Raw genomic sequence first — 10,086 nt, forward strand, 5'->3', positions numbered from 1 at the left:
GATTCCTTAGAAAGGATCACCTATTAGTAGAGGCTTGATTTCCTTAAGTAGCTTAGTGGATCCACTTAGGCATGATAGAATCTACCTTGGCAAGTAGTCTCCCCCTTTTCTCTGATGTAGGGGTAACATCGGGACTCCATGTTATAGTTCGCATGGTTTATGTAGGTTAACGGTCGCTCTCACAAAGGTACAAGATCCCTCTTCCAATGTTTAAGATATATCATATGATGTCTACTATTTCTATCACAAAGTAAAGTATGTGCTCTCACAAATCTAAAAATTTCTTTCAAAAAGGTTTTGGAATACTTATTTATGATTCATGGTATTTTGCAAGTATATGGTTTCTTATAATGACTCATGGTTACCTCTATAATATTCAAGTTTCTTTTATGATTTATAATGGTTTCTATATTTCATTGACTAAGCTTCATAACTCTAAAAGATATCTCAAATGATCACAAGGTTTTAGCATGGTCCATTGCATCACCTTATTGTATAATGATGTATTACATTGCATACTCACATACTTAGTACATTGAAAGTAATAACACATACTTTTGCCTACATGATATCTTGGTGTAGGAACCGACATCATCCCTCGACCTCCTCCACGTGGCTAGCTCGATTTAGTTGAAGATTGTTTGTGGTGAGTTCCCATGTTTTGGAAACAATATCATTTTTATTCTAAGCTTATATTTTGTAGAATAGTAAGACTTTTATTAAGACATTTCTTGACACTTATTTTAAGGGTGAGATAGGGACATGTCTTAGCCCCCGCCAATCTATTAGTATAGGTATGTTTGGACACAAATGAAAAATGTTTTTATTTCCACTTATTATTATTTATCGTTATCAATAAAATGCTTAATGAATGCTAAGAGGCTTGGGTGAGGTACCTCCAGGTGTTTCATTCGCCGTGTCACATCTAGGCCCTAGGCTTGGGTCTTGACAAACTTGGTATCAGAGCACAAGGTTTTGAAATGGTCCTCGGAGTTCAACATACCGCGTCAAATAGGGTCTTTTTCATGGTTGTGAAGCATGCCACAATTATAAATAGGAGACTATAAGGCATTTAGGAAAGTTTTCCTTCTTCCATGATCCATGTCATGCAATAGAGCATACTCTAGGTCTTTTCCCCCTAACATTTTCCTTTGCGATTTTCAGAAGATGCCTTCAAGAAGAGTTCCAATCCAAAGGGGGATTAATATTAATGAGGGTGGTTTTCCTATACAAAATGGTTTGGAATCATCATTGGTAGCGAATGTGAAAGTAAGGCCAAAATGGGTCCAGTCTTAGTTAAATAAAAAAAAATGGTGGTTGATAAGAAATTTGAAGTTCTCTCATAAGGGGGAGATAGAGTACCTAGTTATCAAGGTCAGTTATGTGTTCTGAGGTTGATGATATTAGATGAGTCATGATAGATAGAAAATGAGTATTTTGTATTGTGATGATTGAAGTATGCTTATGCCATTTAAGGCTATGGATGTAGAGAAGAAGATAGACAGGATCTTATTATGTGAAATAGATAGGTAAGAGTGTATCGGTGTTCACTTGCTAGGATTTAATGAAAATGTGGATGTGGAGATGCTAAGGTAGGCATGAAAATTCTTAGGTGATTACGACTTCAAGGGAGCCATAAAGTGGTTAAAATGGTAGGCTTGAATACGTGGTTGTAGGTATATGGGTGATGGTAGTAGGCTATTGGTGATTTCTTGTTAAGGGTTTCAAATGAGTGTATTAGAATGGTTATAGAACTAGGCTTGAATGTGGTATTGATGGCATATGGTTGAATACAATATATTAGGTGTTTCATTATTAGGTCTCGAGGTTTGTGGAATATGGTAGTAAGGGGTAATACTCCCAAGATAGATTTTCCTATAGAGGTATAGAATCCTAAGGCTTTTTGGTAAGGTGGCCTATGAAGGTGATTTGTCATTTGAGTTAGCCCTGGTTCATCCGATGTTTCATGTGGTTATGTTGAGGAAATGCGTGGGAAATCCTAGTTCAACTGTACCTTTGGAGATAGTGCATGTTGGTGATAATTTGACCTATAAAGAGGTTCCGGTTAAAAATTCTAGACCGGCATGTTAAGAGATTGAGGAACATGGAAGTTTTATTCGTCGAAGTTCTTAGGAGAAATCAACAAGTTGAAAGCGCTACATGGAAAGTGGTAACGGATATGATGAAATGTTACCCTCATCTTTTCATTCTACTCAAGTCTAAGGTACTAAGTTATCCATGCTCAAGTGTTTAAGACTCTTATGTTTTAGTTTTCAAAAGTCCCCATATGCATGCATGTTCATTGTCATGACCCAACCCCGTAGGCCGCGATTGGGGTACGACCTGGATCCTCTTATACGTATTTATCAGCTACACTTAACTTGAACCGTGTGTGAGGTGATACTATACACAAAAACCTCAATAGTTTAAAACTTTTTCATGTACCTATAGCCTCTTTCATTCGTATCCTATCATGAAGGGCACGCGCAGACGAGGCTGCCATAATATAAACACATTTACAACATGCCATATAGTCACAGTCGAAACAAACTTATAAACAACCCACATATACATATGTCTACAGACCTCTAAGAATAGTAACAGCAACATATGGCGGGACAGGCCCCCGCCGTACCCCTGAATGTACAAATATATACATTAAGTGACCAGTATCAAAAATTAGGCTCCAGAACAGTGAAGCACTTCCGACATAGCCGAGAGGAACTCCTAAGCTGACGGATCTCCACAATGAACATCTGTACCTGCGGGCATGAAACCAGCCCCCCCGAGAAAAAGAGGGGTCAGTACGATATATGTATTGAGTATGTAATGCATAACACATCGTAATTGAGACCATAACTGAAATAGGGGTACAGGGGACAAGTATAACAATTAACAAATTACTGTACCTACACTTTAGTAAACTCGGTGTTATATCATCGTATATAGTATCATATCATCATATACGGTATTATATCCTCGTACACGGTATAACCTTATCACGCATGTTATCGTATTACACCCGGTTCACTGCAGGGCTCGGGGTCATAATGTATCACTCTAATCTCATATGCATGCCTACATAAAGTATCCGGCCCTTTAGTGAGGGACTCGGTGAGTGTAGTGGTGTACGTCTATAGCGTACCATCATAATATACATACGTACCCGGCCCTCTAAGGAGGGACTCGGTGTTCCTTCCTTATTTTTCCACATATACTATCACATTACAGCCAGCTCGGGACTCGGTGAATAATCATATCGTCATAACATATAACATATATCACACCTCACGTACGGCTTCATCTCCTCGTACGTAGAACTATACACATCCGGCCCGGGATGCAGTGAAAGAAGTAGTAAAACTGTGCATGATAACGTTCCCGGCCCATCGTGGGACTTGAGGAAGGATGGGTTACAGTATGCATGAGTAGAGTAGTGAGAAACCATATGCAACTAAGTCATTATTTGAGACTCGATGAAATAGTCAAGTGAACCGTCACCTGAAGACCAGGAAGATACTTATTCGAAGTGCCCTTTAGATGTCATTAGGGCTTACATCATTTGGGGCTTCAGGAATCACTGACATGCATCAAGACAATGCCACGCAGTTTATGCAATCAGAAATATAGTTATGCAGTTAGAGTCACAATTATGCAATCAAAGACACAGTTATGAAATCAGAGACATTGATCGTTTCAGAGCCTTCAAGAAAAGAAGCTTGTATCTCCTCTTACTATTCACTATATAAAAGGCTCGAGAATAATAGTTTGGCTACTTTCAGACTCTAAATGGTCAGAAGTGACTACAAGTCACGAGTTACTCTCAGGGCTCATAAATAGAATTACCTCTAAACCCATATCATATATCGTTTTACTCAAAATTAAGTCATTCTAAAGGAAAGAAGGGATAGGCTTTACATGTACTGGTTTTCATCACATAGAAGACTTAAAGGCAATAACTCAGCTATTGCAGGAGTTCTAACATCAAGAAGTAAATAAGAGTTTTGACTTATATTCAGGGCTTTATGAATGGATTGAATCCCACATATCATATACATATCTTTCATAACTTACATCTAAGACATGCCAAAAGAAAAGAGGGATAGCTCTACATACTTATTCCAAAAACATGCTAAAAGAAAGCTTCACGTACCTTGTCTGAGTTATTCCTTATCCTGTTCGCCTCATCGTCCTTTGAACCTATCCAACAGGAGAGTAATATGAATATCAACTCTTCTTAACTTTCCAGCATCTTAAGTTACACCGGTTATACCTTAGTATTAATGGAATCTATTTCCTTAGTCGTTTCCTCGACTAGTTCTTTAGTTTGTTAAGGCATTAACGAAAATTGGGCAGCACCTCCCTTATAATGTGCCCTATCCGAATTTCCAATTAGGTACCTAAGACATACAGCCTACCAACAACAATAACCTGCAGCAATTCACACCAACAATATATAACATAAACTCCAAACGACATAATTAAAAATACGATATCACAATAGGGCGTCTAGCCTTTATTTTGTAACGCCTTTAATTATACGCAACGAGGGGTCAAGTGGCTTCAACAAGCAGAACTCTAACCCACATTAGAACATATTTAGGCCCTGCATCAACACATCACACCCCTGCAGCAGCAACTCACAAGAACAACGCCTTACTTCGACTATAATTCGACTATAACGACTACGATTTAGCTTATTTCAAACGCCAAACTTTTCAAACCTTTTCCCCAACTTCCAGCAGCCCACAAGGTGTTTAATACACCCTATAATAACATCATAAACTTCAAATTAGAGGGGAACACCTTACCTTACCCGAAATTAGCCAAAACTACCTAAAACGTTTTTCAAAAATCTTTTGCCGTGCTGAAACGGAGAGGACTGTTTTTGACACTTCTTTGCTGCCCCAAATTAAACTTTTATGTTATTAAACATCATTATACATCTGAGGTACACTTTAAATAATTAATTCACAGAACGAAACCCGGAAGCTTACCCCAAAAGGGCCAAACCCGTAGCCCTTCTCTGTGCCCCTCTACGTTTTTCTCTTCTTCTTTTCTTCCAAATTTCCAATCATAAAGCTGAATTTTTGATTCCATAAACATCATAAATCACATATATACATATCCACGTACTTAGGGAACATCGTGGATAATTAATTCATGGAAGAAAAGTGAAGAACTTACCTTAATTTCCTCCAATTTGTGGCTGCTCTTGTGAGCTCTCTTTCTCTCACGTTTCTCTCATTCACTTGGCTGATTTTTGGACTCCAAATGACTTAAGAGTCATTAACATACATATATAGGGTCCCTTAGGAAGTGTCACAATCCACCCTTTCAAGGAGGGGCTGCCACGTGGCAGTGGGGCCTACCTCCCCCAAGCAGGTGGGTCACATACTTGACCCCAAGCAGGTGGGTCACCTGCTTGCTTAGGTTCTGCCACGTGTCACCCTCCCATTGGCTGCCCCATGTAATTTTTTTTCTCTCCCTCATGGATTCGTAATCTCATCTTATTTTAAGAGCCGATGTAATCCGTACTACGTAAGCTTGATATATCCTTAAACAACTTAAGTGTATAAGACTCTTAACTTAGTGGCTTACGTAGGTAAATCGAGTCCTACGACTCATTTCTTAGCCTCCAACTCTTTCCGGATTCGTATGACTCTATTTCCAACCGTCCTTCTCACGAGGTATCACAATCTTCTTTCCTTAGAGTTGTTTGATGTGTGTGGATAGTAAGGGTCTCATGGCTACTTTCAAGACGATTAGGGACACGTGTCAAGGTTCAAAAGTGTGGGGTATAACATCCTTCCCCCCTTTAGAACATTCGTCCCCGAATGTTAAATAAACTTCCCTTAAGACTTTATACGGATCATAGGGAAATTCCTTTTTTACTGGAATAACATACATTTTCATCCAAGTAATTAATATACGAGTTCTTGGACTGGGGGTTATCTGTAGACATTAGGAATAGGTACGGACACCTGTGTTTCATATCCTCTTTAACTTCCTGGTTATGGCTTCACGATTCTTATTCCACCACAGTACCTTGACGGAAGTTATGTCCTTAGTTCGCAACCCGTTTAATCTGCTGATCCCAGATGGAAATAGGTTGCCTCTCGTAGGATAACTCCCTGTTACGTGGACTTCCTCCACGGGAAATATTCTAGGAGTGTCGTTTATGTTCTTGCGGAGTATTAATCTGTGTAAACTAAGTGTATTGCTTCAAACCGGACGGTAAGTCCTATTCATAGGCAGCTTTATCCATTCTACATATGACCTGAGAAGGATCAATGTATCCCCTTCCTGCCGACTCTAGGCTTCTAATCGATAGCTTGTCCTGGACTAAGCTTTACTTCATCAATAATTTACTTGATCCCCTCTGGGCCTATCCATTAATCGAAGGGTGAAATACTGTACTAAGATTCACCTGTGTTCCCAATCCTTACCGGAATGATCTCCAGCGATTAGCCATACGTTGAACTTCCCCGTCCGAGATAATAGATGTGGGAACCCCGTGAAATCTTATTGTTTCCTTGTTATGTCATCTCGTATAACCCTTAGCTGAATATATCTTCCTAATTGGAAGAAAATGGGTTAATTTTGTCAGCTTATCTACCATAACCCATATGAACTTATACTTCCGTAAAGTGCGAGGTCAGCCTACACTATAACCTACATTAACCGCCTTCCATTTCCGAATTAGGATTCCCATCCCCCGTAATAGGCTATCAAGCCTCTGATGCTCCTCTTCATTTAAGCCATTATACAACTCCTCTTAATTCAACTTGTAACCCCTTAGGTATGTTATCTTGTTCTTTTACTCAGATCTTCCTTCCAGTTTTATTACCATACATTATACCATAACTCTTGCACGAATGTGTGTAGGTACGTACTATTCAGAAAATGCTTTAGTGTCTCTATACCAGCGGCTTACCTTCTTCAGTCGAGGTCAGGGCTCCGCTAGGGCTTTTGTCCTTAATACCGATTATATCTTAATAGTTCTATCTCGAACCATCTTACACTTTTCTTTAATAGATTCTAAGTATGGCAATCACATTGCTATTACTGACTTCCTTTTATCGAATAATCATTTGACCTCGCTCTTGGTATGCCAATGTTCTTAAGATGCACAACTATTCTTGTGCCATTTTCACGAAGTGCATTATATTTAAGTCATAACCTTTTTTGCTTTTGGCTTACTCTGTTCTATATGTGTTGTTGTACTAATACGCCCTTATAATCTCTTTTTGTCATACTTGTTTCGTTTCCTTTCTCACTTCCCAGAGGGTCACCCATCCCAATGCTACTCTCATCCGAGTATGCTTAACTTCGGAGTTTTAATGGAATCCAATGCATCAGTGCGGGTATGATCACGTTCATCCCTTATGGGGTCTCGTTTGAAGTTTAAGCGTTCCTATTTACATATGATAGCGTCAGTCGATTTTCTATTACGCTTGTACTTCTTTTGTCCACTTCCCCCCTTTTAGGGTGTACCCACGTCATCCTCTGTTTATTTTCAGCCATTCACACGCGAATGATTCCACTCCAACATATTTAACGTGCTGCACCATATCTACATTTTTTGTTTAATCATCCATACGTTAGGTTGCCTTTATAGGAACCCTAGCATAACCATAGGGTGCTTTAGTATTGGTAATATATCGTATAAAACCTCATCTAATAGTTGATACTCGAGTAATATCCGTAATGTAGCAATGCATTCCAAGCCACATTCCATTCATCCCAATCAGTAATTAGCACGTGCTCACCCTTGGTTCAAATCCTCCACTCGGGAGTACTCATACTTTAGCGATTCGCGTTTCAAGCTCTGTCATTATACTAAACTTATTCCCATGGATACCTCTTATTCTTCTAATAACTTAGTAATGCAACAGTTGTTCTGCTAATCGATATTCCCTTTCCTTGCAGGATCTCATTAATCGTCAAGGTGGAGTCACGTATACACAATACTTCTTTATGCCTCCTGAGCTTTTATCTTTGTCGTGTGCTTAAGGCTTACTTCTAATCCTGCTTAAAACCATATCAACTTCGTTGTAGTAGTGTCCTTGTCTTATCACCTTTTCATCCTACTATGCCTTCAGTTCGTAACTGTCTATTTCCCTTTTTGTTCGATACTCATACTTAATTAATCAAATCTATCTTGAGTGCTTCTACTAGAACTTCTCTATTCTTCTCCCAGTTCATATCCATTTTTGGTTGTGCTCAAGGAATTCCATATTAATCTTTATTTCTTTGCACTAGCTATCCTTTTCATCACAACATAACCTTTACTCGACACTTTTCTTAGAGGACTTGATAAATCTTCCTTATTTGTTCCATAGCTTGCTTTTCCGTTTCACACCTATCTTTACATTCCATTCGCATGGACCACGTCATACCTTCTAGTTATTTCCTTACTGAGCTTTACTTATTCTCATAACAATTTTTGTTATGTTCACCTGGTACCCTGTTCGCATTCAATCCCATAATATAACATCGCTTGACCTTCTTCACGATTCTTACTATAGGCTACTTACCTTTCTTAGTTAGTCTTATCCTTAATGTTTCATAAGCTATCTTATGAACACTTCACTTCCATCATAATTCTTTTTCCCTCGCACTCTTATCGTAATCATACTGTTACTTCTTTCAACTATAACTTGTCATAGTTTATCCCTATGTATCAATTTAGGAGGTGCCTTACTATATCATTTTATCCCGATCTATCAATCCTCTCTAAGTCATCTTCTTTGGCTTATAGCTCTTTTCCAACTTCGTTCTACTATATCAGTATCGACCTCCTAATTTCTATTGCCATTAATTCAGCAATTAACTCATTTCTCGAGGTCAGCCATACTTGTTTAGTCAAATCTCATCATTGTGGTGAGCACAACCTTTCAAGACATACTATAGCCCTATATCTCATTCTCTTTTTATTTCTACGAAAATTTGGGTAGAGTTTCCTCTGTATTTCTTACTATCCCAACATCTGCATGTAGAAAATGCCAACAATGCCTCACAGGGCCAATATATATATATATATATTCACATCATATCGTATCGCAGCCTCACAGGGCATACATTATATATATTCGAATCGTATTATATCGCAGCTACACAGGGCACCCAATACTGACAGCCAACAGAGACATATATAACAAGGTGAATCCTGGATCTATTAATACATATACATCCTGAGAGGAGATTAATAATATACCTATAACTACATTTGAAGACACCTCCTGATCCTGTCCACTAGCCAAAGCATCAATGCGGTTCGACGAGTTCCTAGAACTAGAAGGTTTGCCACGGTCTCTACCATGGCCTGCTGAGGTATGAATATCCTGTCTTTTAGGGCACGTAGCCAACGAAGAAGGAACTCCAACAACTGATCAAATAGGTTGAGCTGCATCATTTAAATTTTTTTTTCTGAATGGGCATTCTCTCACAAAATGGCCTTGACGGCCGCAGGCAAAACAAGCACCTGTAGTAAGATGACATTCCCCAAAATGAGTCTTGCCATAGTGAGGACACTAGGGCAAAGGTGGCTACGACTGACGTGAACCTTTGCTTATTGGTGAACTCGAAACCCGGGAGCTTTGACCAACTCCTGAACATCCCGTGTTATTGAATCTTCTAGCTGGGAACTGAAGAGGCACCCTCCAGGCTGGTTGGGTAGGGTATCGACTATACTGGTAAGGCTGTCTACCTTGAGACTCCCCCGAATCACTAGCCAATCTAGCCTTCTTATGCTGGTCTCTGCCGTAATCTTTATCGGTTTGCCGCCCACTGCATTGCCTTCTTTATCCCAAGCCCATGCCTTTGAACCTGCCCTGCCATTAATCTGGTCAATAATTGAACTGCATCCCTCATTACCCTATCTTTTGGCCCTAGCTGTGGGGCTAAAGGCCTAGGCACTGGGGTCTCAGAGGATGCAGCTACTGCTGCTCTAGGCTCCTCTGGGGTGGCGGCATAGTAGAGCTCGCCGACTGGAGCATGATTCTTGGCATAGGCTCGGCATGAGCCTTAATAACCCTCGGAGTCTGACGTGTTTCATCCGCTAGTGACTTGCCCTTTTGAGCA

Source organism: Solanum dulcamara, chromosome 3 (genome assembly GCF_947179165.1).
Source record: "Solanum dulcamara chromosome 3, daSolDulc1.2, whole genome shotgun sequence".
NCBI classification, from domain to species: domain Eukaryota; kingdom Viridiplantae; phylum Streptophyta; class Magnoliopsida; order Solanales; family Solanaceae; genus Solanum; species Solanum dulcamara.